Here is an 11,419-nt window from a genome sequence, read left to right as displayed (position 1 = left end):
CTCCCTGTTATTGTAATGGTGATAGGTTAGCATGTCTCGGGGCTATGATGCTAACCTCCCCTGTTATTGGTAATGGTGATAGGTTAGCACGTCTCGGGCTATGCTATTACATGCTAATCTCCCCTGTTATTGGTAATGGTGATAGGTTAGCATGTCTCGGGGCTATGATGCTAACCTCCCCAGTTATTGGTAATGGTGATAGGTTAGCATGTCTCGGGCTATGATGCTAACCTCCCCTGTTATTGGTAATGGTGATAGGTTAGCACGTCTCGGGCTATGATATAACATGCTAACCTCCCCTGTTATTGTAATGGTGATAGGTTAGCACGTCTCGGGGCTATGATATAACATGCTAACCTCCCCTGTTATTGTAATGGTGATAGGTTAGCATGTCTCGGGCTATGATGCTAACCTCCCCAGTTATTGGTAATGGTGATAGGTTAGCATGTCTCGGGCTATGATGTTAACCTCCCTGTTATTGGTAATGGTGATAGGTTAGCACGTCTCGGGGCTATGATATAACATGCTAACCTCCCCTGTTATTGTAATGGTGATAGGTTAGCACGTCCTCGGGGCTATGATATAACATGCTAACCTCCCTGTTATTGTAATGGTGATAGGTTAGCATGTCTCGGGCTATGATGCTAACCTCCCTGTTATTGGTAATGGTGATAGGTTAACATGTCTCGGGCTATGATGCTAACCTCCCTGTTATTGGTAATGGTGATAGGTTAGCACGTCTCGGGGCTATGCTATTACATGCTAATCTCCCTGTTATTGGTAATGGTAAATATAATAATAATAATAAATAAATGGTCTCGGGGCTATGATGCTAACCTCCCTGTTATTGGTAATGGTGATAGGTTAGCATGTCTCGGGGCTATGATGCTAACCTCCCCAGTTATTGGTAATGGTGATAGGTTAGCATGTCTTGGGGCTATGATGCTAACCTCCCCTGTTATTGGTAATGGTGATAGGTTAGCATGTCTTGGGGCTATGATATTACATGCTAATCTCCCCTGTTATTGTAATGGTGATAGGTTAGCATGTCTTGGGGCTATGCTATTACATGCTAATCTCCCCTGTTATTGGTAATGGTAGCATGTCTTGGGGCTATGATATTACATGCTAATCTCCCCTGTTATTGGTAATGGTGATAGGTTAGCACGTCTCGGGGCTATGATGCTAACCTCCCCTGTTATTGGTAATGGTGATAGGTTAGCACGTCTCGGGGCTATGATGCTAACCTCCCTGTTATTGGTAATGGTGATAGGTTAGCACGTCTCGGGGCTATGATATAACATGCTAACCTCCCTGTTATTGTAATGGTGATAGGTTAGCACGTCTCGGGGCTATGATGCTAAACTCCCTGTTATTGGTAATGGTGATAGGTTAGCACGTCTCGGGGCTATGATGCTAATCTCCCTGTTATTGGTAATGGTGATAGGTTAGCATGTCTCGGGGCTATGATGCTAACCTCCCCTGTTATTGGTAATGGTGATAGGTTAGCATGTCTCGGGGCTATGATGCTAATCTCCCTGTTATTGGCAATGGTGATAGGTTAGCATGTCTCGGGGCTATGATGCTAACCTCCCTGTTATTGGTAATGGTGATAGGTTAGCATGTCTCGGGGCTATGATGCTAATCTCCCTGTTATTGGTAATGGTGATAGGTTAGCATGTCTCGGGGCTATGATGCTAATCTCCCTGTTATTGGTAATGGTGATAGGTTAGCATGTCTCGGGGCTATGATGCTAATCTCCCCTGTTATTGGTAATGGTGATAGGTTCGCATGTCTCGGGGCTATGATGCTAACCTCCCTGTTATTGGTAATGGTGATAGGTTAGCATGTCTCGGGGCTATGATGCTAATCTCCCCTGTTATTGGCAATGGTGATAGGTTAGCATGTCTCGGGGCTATGATGCTAACCTCCCTGTTATTGGTAATGGTGATAGGTTAGCATGTCTCGGGGCTATGATGCTAACCTCCCCTGTTATTGGTAATGGTGATAGGTTAGCACGTCTCGGGCTATGATATAACATGCTAACCTCCCCTGTTATTGTAATGGTGATAGGTTAGCACGTCTCGGGGCTATGATGCTAATCTCCCCTGTTATTGGTAATGGTGATAGGTTAGCACGTCTCGGGGCTATGATGCTAATCTCCCTGTTATTGGTAATGGTGATAGGTTAGCATGTCTCGGGGCTATGATGCTAACCTCCCCTGTTATTGGTAATGGTGATAGGTTAGCATGTCTCGGGGCTATGATGCTAACCTCCCTGTTATTGGTAATGGTGATAGGTTAGCACGTCTCGGGGCTATGCTATTACATGCTAATCTCCCCTGTTATTGGTAATGGTGATAGGTTAGCATGTCTCGGGGCTATGATGCTAACCTCCCCAGTTATTGGTAATGGTGATAGGTTAGCATGTCTTGGGGCTATGATGCTAACCTCCCTGTTATTGGTAATGGTGATAGGTTAGCATGTCTCGGGGCTATGATGCTAACCTCCCTGTTATTGGTAATGGTGATAGGTTAGCATGTCTTGGGGCTATGATATTACATGCTAATCTCCCCTGTTATTGTAATAGTGATAGGTTAGCATGTCTTGGGGCTATGCTATGACATGCTAATCTCCCCTGTTATTGGTAATGGTGATAGGTTAGCATGTCTTGGGGCTATGATATTACATGCTAATCTCCCCTGTTATTGGTAATGGTGATAGGTTAGCATGTCTCGGGGCTATGATGCTAACCTCCCTGTTATTGGTAATGGTGATAGGTTAGCATGTCTTGGGGCTATGATATTACATGCTAATCTCCCCTGTTATTGTAATGGTGATAGGTTAGCATGTCTCGGGGCTATGATGCTAACATCCCCTGTTATTGGTAATGGTGATAGGTTAGCATGTCTCGGGGCTATGATGTTAACCTCCCCTGTTATTGGTAATGGTGATAGGTTAGCATGTCTTGGGGCTATGATATTACATGCTAATCTCCCCTGTTATTGTAATGGTGATAGGTTAGCATATCTCGGGGCTATGATGCTAACCTCCCCTGTTATTGGTAATGGTGATAGGTTAGCATGTCTCGGGGCTATGATGCTAATCTCCCCTGTTATTGGTAATGGTGATAGGTTAGCATGTCTCGGGGCTATGATGCTAATCTCCCCTGTTATTGGTAATGGTGATAGGTTAGCATGTCTCGGGGCTATGATATTACATGCTAATCTCCCCTGTTATTGGTAATGGTGATAGGTTAGCATGTCTCGGGGCTATGATGCTAACCTCCCTGTTATTGGTAATGGTGATAGGTTAGCATGTCTCGGGGCTATGATGCTAACCTCCCCTGTTATTGGTAATGGTGATAGGTTAGCATGTCTCGGGGCTATGATGCTAATCTCCCATGTTATTGGTAATGGTGATAGGTTAGCATGTCTCGGGGCTATGATGCTAACCTCCCCTGTTATTGGTAATGGTGATAGGTTAGCATGTCTCGGGGCTATGATGCTAATCTCCCCTGTTATTGGCAATGGTGATAGGTTAGCATGTCTCGGGGCTATGATGCTAACCTCCCCTGTTATTGGTAATGGTGATAGGTTAGCACGTCTCGGGGCTATGATATAACATGCTAACCTCCCCTGTTATTGTAATGGTGATAGGTTAGCACGTCTCGGGGCTATGATATAACATGCTAACCTCCCCTGTTATTGTAATGGTGATAGGTTAGCATGTCTCGGGGCTATGATGCTAACCTCCCCTGTTATTGGTAATGGTGATAGGTTAGCATGTCTCGGGGCTATGATGCTAACCTCCCCTGTTATTGGTAATGGTGATAGGTTAGCATGTCTTGGGGCTATGATATTACATGCTAACCTCCCCTGTTATTGGTAATGGTGATAGGTTAGCATGTCTCGGGGCTATGATGCTAACCTCCCCTGTTATTGGTAATGGTGATAGGTTAGCATGTCTTAGGGCTATGCTATTACATGTTAATCTCCCATATTCATAGCACAAACTTGTTGGATGCATTTGCAGTTCATTTTGGTTCTGTTTCAGTGACCAAAATACATTTATATTAAATAATGTATTGTGTCATTTTGGAGTCACTTTTATTGTAAATAAGAATAGAATATGTTTCTAAACACTTTTACATTCATCTGGATGCTACCATGATTGTGTATAATCCTGAATGAATCATGAATAATAATGAATAGGGAGGAAGTTACAGAGGGTCAAAGATTATACCCCCAAGACATGCCTCCCCAGTTATTGGTAATGGTGATAGGTTAGCATGCCTTGGGGATATGATATTACATGCTAACCTCCCCTGTTATTGTAATGGTGAGAGGTTAGCATGTCCCGGGGCTACGATATTACATGCTAACCTCCCCAGTTATTGTAATGGTGAGAGGTTAGCATGTCTCGGGTTACGATATAGCATGCTAACCTCCCCAGTTATTGGTAATGGTGATAGGTTAGCATGCCACGGGGCTACGATATAACATGCTAACCTCCCCAGTTATTGGTAATGGTGATAGGTTAGCATGTCTTGGGGCTATGATATTACATGCTAACCTCCCTGTTATTGTAATGGTGATAGGTTAGCATGTCTTAGCATGTCTCGGGGCTATGATGCCAACCTCCCCAGTTATTGGTATGGCTAATAGGTTAGCACGTCTCGGGGCTATGATGCCAACCTCCCCAGTTATTGGTATGGCTAATAGGTTAGCACGTCTCGGGGCTATGATGCTAACCTCCCCTGTTATTGGTAATGGTGATAGGTTAGCATGTCTTGGGGCTAAGATATTACATGCTAACCTCCCCTGTTATTGGTAATGGTGATAGGTTAGCATGTCTTAGCATGTCTCGGGGCTATGATGATAACCTCCCTGTTATTGGTAATGGTGATAGGTTAGCATGTCTCAGGGGCTATGATGCTAATCTCCCTGTTATTGGTAATGGTGATAGGTTAGCATGTCTCGGGTCTATGATGCTAATCTCCCTGTTATTGGTAATGGTGATAGATTAGCATGTCTCGGGGCTATGATGCTAATCTCCCCTGTTATTGGTAATGGTGATAGGTTAGCATGTCTCGGGGCTATGATGCTAATCTCCCCTGTTATTGGTATTTGTGATAGGTTAGCATGTCTCGGGGCTATGATGCTAATCTCCCCTGTTATTGGTAACGGTGATAGGTTAGCATGTCTCGGGGCTATGATGCTAACCTCCCCTGTTATTGGTAATGGTGATAGGTTAGCATGTCTCGGGGCTATGATGCTAATCTCCCCTGTTATTGGTATTTGTGATAGGTTAGCATGTCTCGGGGCTATGATGCTAACCTCCCCTGTTATTGGTAATGGTGATAGGTTAGCATGTCTCGGGGCTATGATGCTAACCTCCCCTGTTATTGGTAATGGTGATAGGTTAGCATGTCTTGGGGCTATGATATTACATGCTAATCTCCCCTGTTATTGTAATGGTGATAGGTTAGCATGTCTCGGGGCTATGATGCTAACCTCCCCAGTTATTGGTAATGGTGATAGGTTAGCATGTCTTGGGGCTATGATGCTAACCTCCCCTGTTATTGGTAATGGTGATAGGTTAGCATGTCTCGGGGCTGTGATGCTAACCTCCCCTGTTATTGGTAATGGTGATAGGTTAGCATGTCTTGGGGCTATGATATTACATGCTAATCTCCCTGTTATTGTAATGGTGATAGGTTAGCATGTCTTGGGGCTATGATATTACATGCTAATCTCCCTGTTATTGTAATGGTGATAGGTTAGCATGTCTTGGGGCTATGCTATTACATGCTAATCTCCCCTGTTATTGGTAATGGTGATAGGTTAGCATGTCTTGGGGCTATGATGCTAACCTCCCTGTTTTTGGTAATGGTGATAGGTTAGCACGTCTCGGGGCTATGATATAACATGCTAACCTCCCATATTCATAGCACAAACTTGTTGGATGCATTTGCAGTTCATTTTGGTTCTGTTTCAGATTATGTTGTGACCAAAATACATTTATATTAAATAATGTATTGTGTCATTTTGGAGTCACTTTTATTGTAAATAAGAATAGAATATGTTTCTAAACACTTTTACATTCATCTGGATGCTACCATGATTGTGTATAATCCTGAATGAATCATGAATAATAATGAATAGGGAGGAAGTTACAGAGGGTCAAAGAGTATACCCTCAAGACATGCCTCCCCAGTTATTGGTAATGGTGATAGGTTAGCATGCCTTGGGGATATGATATTACATGCTAACCTCCCCTGTTATTGGTAATGGTGAGAGGTTAGCATGTCCCGGGGCTACGATATTACATGCTAACCTCCCCAGTTATTGTAATGGTGAGAGGTTAGCATGTCCCGGGGCTACGATATTACATGCTAACCTCCCCAGTTATTGTAATGGTGAGAGGTTAGCATGTCTCGGGGCTACGATATAGCATGCTAACCTCCCCAGTTATTGGTAATGGTGATAGGTTAGCATGTCTTGGGGCTATGATATTACATGCTAACCTCCCCTGTTATTGTAATGGTGATAGGTTAGCATGTCTTGGGGCTATGATATTACATGCTAATCTCCCCTGTTATTGGTAATGGTGATAGGTTAGCATGTCTCGGGGCTATGATGCTAACCTCCCCTGTTATTGTAATGGTGAGAGATTAGCATGCCTTGGGGCTATGATGCTATCCTCCCCTGTTATTGTAATGGTGAGAGGTTAGCATGTCTTGGGGCTAGGATCTTTGACCCTCTTCCATTATTCATGATTCATTCAGGACTACCCGTAATCATGGTAGCATCCCAAATCAATGTTGGAGTGTTTAGATATATATTATTTTCTTATTTCAAAAGAACAAAAATATGACACAATTTTTATTTATTTATTAACACGTCAAGTCAGTTAAGAACACATTCTTATTTACAATGACAGCATAGGAACAGTGGGTATCTATGGATTTCACATGACTGGGAGTACAGATAATGCATCTGGTGGTCTCACAATGAGCCCCAGGATCTCCTCACGGTATTTTTGTACATTCAAATTGCCATCGATAAAATGCAATTGTGTTCGTTGTCCGTAGCTTATGCCTTCCCCATACCATAACCCGCCACCATGGGGCACTCTGTTCACAACGCTGACATCAGCAAACAGATCGCCTCCACGACTTCATACACGTGGTCTGCGGTTGTGAGGCTACCTTGGACTTACTGACAAATTCTCTAAAATGACATTGGTAGAGAAACGGAACATGAAATTCTCTGGCAACAGCTCTGGTGGACATTCCTGAAGTCAGAATGCCAATTTGCACGCGCCCTCAAAACTTGAGACATCTGTGGCGTTGTGTTGTGTGACAAAAATGCACATTTTAGAGTAGTGGATGGATTATCTTGTCAAAAGAGAAATGCTCACTAACAACGATGTAAACAAATGTGTGCCCAAAATCTTTGAGAAATAACCTTTTTGTACTTATATGAAAATGTATGGCATCTTTTATTTCAGCTCATGAAACGTTGGACCAACTCTTTACATGTTTACGTTTATATTTTTGTTCATACTATTATATTATACTGACCAAGGATCATCTCTGTAGTTTTTTCTAGCATGAAAACCATTGGTCACAAGAAAAGCGGTTTATTTATTTTTTGCTTGTTTTTGCTGGTCACATTTCACTCTTTACGCCGTCAGCTAACTACGTAACGTATGTTAGAACAATATTAGGCGCGACAGGTTTCTCTGTGTACGTGTGGAAACCGCGAAGTGAGAACATGGTTTATTATCGTTAACCGTCTTCGTTTATTCGGTCTTGTATCCTTCCGAACGTCGGTGATGCTGTGGGCAACAGTGCATTGATGTGCTGCTTTGTTTACTAGAAATAACGTTGTAATTTGACATTTTTCTTTCAAACTTTTTTGGAGTCTCTTTTGACAAGTTAAAACACTTTTTTTTAAAGAGCTGTTGCACACGTGCGGTCAATGATCGTTCACGGTCTGACTTTTCCTCCTCCTCCTATATTACTAATGGTAAATCACTCTAGTGGTGTGTACTGTATCGAGCGTGCAATCATCATGAGTTGGCTGTTACTAAGCAACTTCAAACCAGATGGATGATGATGTTGATGATTATAATTATATTAATCCGAGTTCATTATTTATACCTTCTCATGTACATAAAAAAAAGTTTATATGAATAGAAATCATGATTTTTATCGAATGCAGTTTTATTGTTGTTGGGCTATCATGTTATAGACGGGGTGCATTTGTCCTCCAGAGTGATACGAACTGTTCAAAGTATTCATGCAATTATTACTGGGTTTTAAACAATTGTATTATTGTTTTGTTGTTTTTGTTTATTTTTAATGATTATTGTCATTTTCAGCACGTTTAGTTACTTGTTGCGTGTCATATTAACACAACTGGCTTTCTGTGTCGGTTCATTGTACATATTTTTTTTTTGTTGTTGTGTTTTTCTTATATATTTTCAAGGCATTGTCAGTCATGAGTTGTTATAAGATGTTATAAGCCCCGAGCGACAGGTCTGTGCACTGAGTGGTGGAGATGTGCTCCAACTCTGGGTGGACTTTTGTACTCTTTAATGGACCGATCAAAATGAAATCCTGGATTATGTTGGTGGTCTTGTATTAGACTGCATTACTACAGTATAATAGTGTGCAATATGTGATGATGATGACGGAATGTTCATTATATATTTGCGTTCAGTACAACAGTGGGAAAGAAACGTGTGAATAACTCTTACATAAACTGTTACAAAAATGCAATAAATCTGGTACTTAGTCTCTTAATTTAAATTAAATACTCGCTGTTTACCACCAATTAGGTCTGTGTATGTGTGTTTTATTTGTAATTTGTGACCGATCAACTCAATTCGGTCTTATGTAGCAAAATTTGAAATTGTGTTTTTACATTTATTTTTTTACATTGGATTAAAGTAGAAACTTAGAACTAGAAAATAGTATATCACACACTTCAGTTGAGGAACAATGGGAAAGGAATTCTGAAATGAAAGCTGATAAACTTGTAACCCCATTTTTGAGAAAATGGCCCTTGAATATTTTTGGTACAGTACACCTACTGGAGAGCTATTCTTTGTCTACACCCATTCAGCATTGTTCACACCCTCTTAAGCTTTAGCCCCGCCCATTTCTTTAAGGGTTGATTCGAGGGGTATGTACTAACAACAGCAGTCAAGCACCCCTATAAAGACCTTTTTTAATACACCAATTCTAAATAGCTATTGATAACAAATTGTGTATTCTGTGGTCGTGACCCAGAGACTCTTGATAATTTATTTTGGGACTGTTCTTATGTCAGAAGATTTTGGAGTGAGTTAGATTCTATTTGAAAATAAACTACTACTTTCGTTGTTAATTTGAAAAGACTCTGATATTATGTTAAATGGACCCTGATTTAACTCTAATTGTTAATTTGTTTATTTTTCATGGCAGATAATTTATCTATAAAATGAAGTGGGCGGAGAACAAACAAAGCCCTCTTCACATGAATATTGTTACAACACATCATTACAACACTGTATATATCCATAATGTGACATTTTAAATGTCTCTATTCCTTTGGAACTTTTGTGAGGTGTATGTTTTATGGGGTGTGTGTCTTGTCAATAACAGCTGGTGGGCGATGTCTAATATTAAAGAAGTCTCAAGGTATTGCTCGCCTTAGGTAGAGTACCTTATGATAAGCTGTAGACCACACTATCTACCGAGAGAGTTCAAAATCAAATCAAATGTATTTATAAAGCCCTTCGTACATCAGCTGATATGTCAAAGTGCTGTACAGAAACCCAGCCTAAAACCCCAAACAGCAAGCAATGCAGGTGTAGAAGCACGGTGGCTAGGAAAAACTCCCTAGAAAGGCCAAAACCTTGGAAGAAACCTAGAGAGGAACCAGGCTATGTGGGGTGGCCAGTCCTCTTCCGGCTGTGCCGGGTGGAGATTATAACAGAACATGGCCAAGATGTTCAAATGTTCATAAATGACCAGCATGGTCAAATAATAATAATCACAGGCAGAACAGTTGAAACTGGAGCAGCAGCACGCTCAGGTGGACTGGGGACAGCAAGGAGTCATCATGTCAGGTAGTCTCATCTATATTATTCTTAGCCGTCTATTTGCCAACACAAACTGATGCTGGCACTAAGACCACACTCAATGAGCTGTATAAGGCCATAAGCAAACAATAAAATGCTCATCCAGAATTGGGGCTCCTGGTGTCCGGGGACTTTAATCCGTTTTACTTCATTTCTACCAGCATGTCAAATTAGCAACCAGAGGGAAAAAACACACACAGACTGGAATAGGTTCCGGTTTTCATCCAATGACATTGAGGTGTATACCACCTCGGTCATATGCCTCATCAATAAGTGCATCGACGACGTCGTCCCCACAGTCACCGTACGTACGTATGCCAACGAGAAGCCATGGATTAAAGGCAACATGCGCATTAAGCTTAAGGCTAGAGTTGCCGCTTTCAAGGAGCGGGACACTAATCCATACGCTTATAAGAAATCCAGTTACGCCTCAGATGAAGCATCAAACAGGCAAAGCGTCAATACAGGATTAAGATTAAGCTCTAACGCTCGTCGGATGTGGCAGGGCTTGAAAACCTATTACGGACTACAAAGGGAGAACCAGCCGCAAGCTGCCCAGTGACGCGAGCCTACCAGATGAGCTAAATGCCTTTTATGCTCCCTTCAAGGCAAGCAACACTGGGACATGCATGAGAGCACCAGCTGTTTCGGACGAGTGAGATAACGCTCTCGGTAGCCAATGTGAGCAAGACCTTTAAACGGGTCAACATTCACAAAGCCGCAGGGCCAGACGTGTACTCAAAGCATGCACAGACCAACTGGCAAGTGTCTTCACTGACATTTTCAACCTCTCCCTGTCTGAGTCTGTAATACCTACATGTTTCAAGCAGACCACCATAGTTCCTGTGCCCAAGGATGCGAAGGCAATCTGCCAAAAATAATTACCGCCCCATAGGACTCACATCAGTAGCCATGAAGTGCTTTGAAAGGCTCGTCCTGGCTCACATAAACAGCATCATTACGGATACCCTACCGACCTACTGCAATTTGCATACCGCCCCAAGAGATCCACAGATGACGCAATCTCAATCGCACTCCACACTGCCCTTTCCCACCTGGACAAAAGGAACACCTATGTGAGAATGGGGTTCATTGACTACAGCTCAGTGTTCAACGCCATAGTGCCCACAGCTCATCACCAAGCTAAAGGACCTGGGACTAAACACCTCCCTCTGCAACTGGATCCTGGACTTCCTGACAGGCCGCCCCCAGGTGGTAAGAGTAGGCAACAACATGCCTGCCACGCTGATCATAAACACTGGGGCCCCTCAGGGGTACTTAGG

At 42.4% G+C, this 11,419-nt stretch overlaps 1 long non-coding RNA gene across 1 annotated transcript; it reads left to right on the top strand.

Annotated features, from left to right (window-relative positions):
• Positions 1 to 909: 909 nt before the first annotated feature.
• On the top strand, positions 910 to 5,875 carry LOC127919902 (uncharacterized). The gene is made up of 3 exons (XR_008104396.1): positions 910 to 977; positions 5,081 to 5,485; positions 5,781 to 5,875. It is a non-coding gene; the product is annotated as an uncharacterized LOC127919902 (long non-coding RNA).
• Positions 5,876 to 11,419: the final 5,544 nt, after the last annotated feature.

Source organism: Oncorhynchus keta, unplaced genomic scaffold, assembly GCF_023373465.1.
Source record: "Oncorhynchus keta strain PuntledgeMale-10-30-2019 unplaced genomic scaffold, Oket_V2 Un_contig_17827_pilon_pilon, whole genome shotgun sequence".
In the NCBI taxonomy this organism is placed as follows: Eukaryota; Metazoa; Chordata; class Actinopteri; order Salmoniformes; family Salmonidae; genus Oncorhynchus; species Oncorhynchus keta.
The sequence above is the reverse complement of the archived record's forward strand: the minus strand, read 5'-3'. Positions and strand labels throughout refer to the sequence as shown.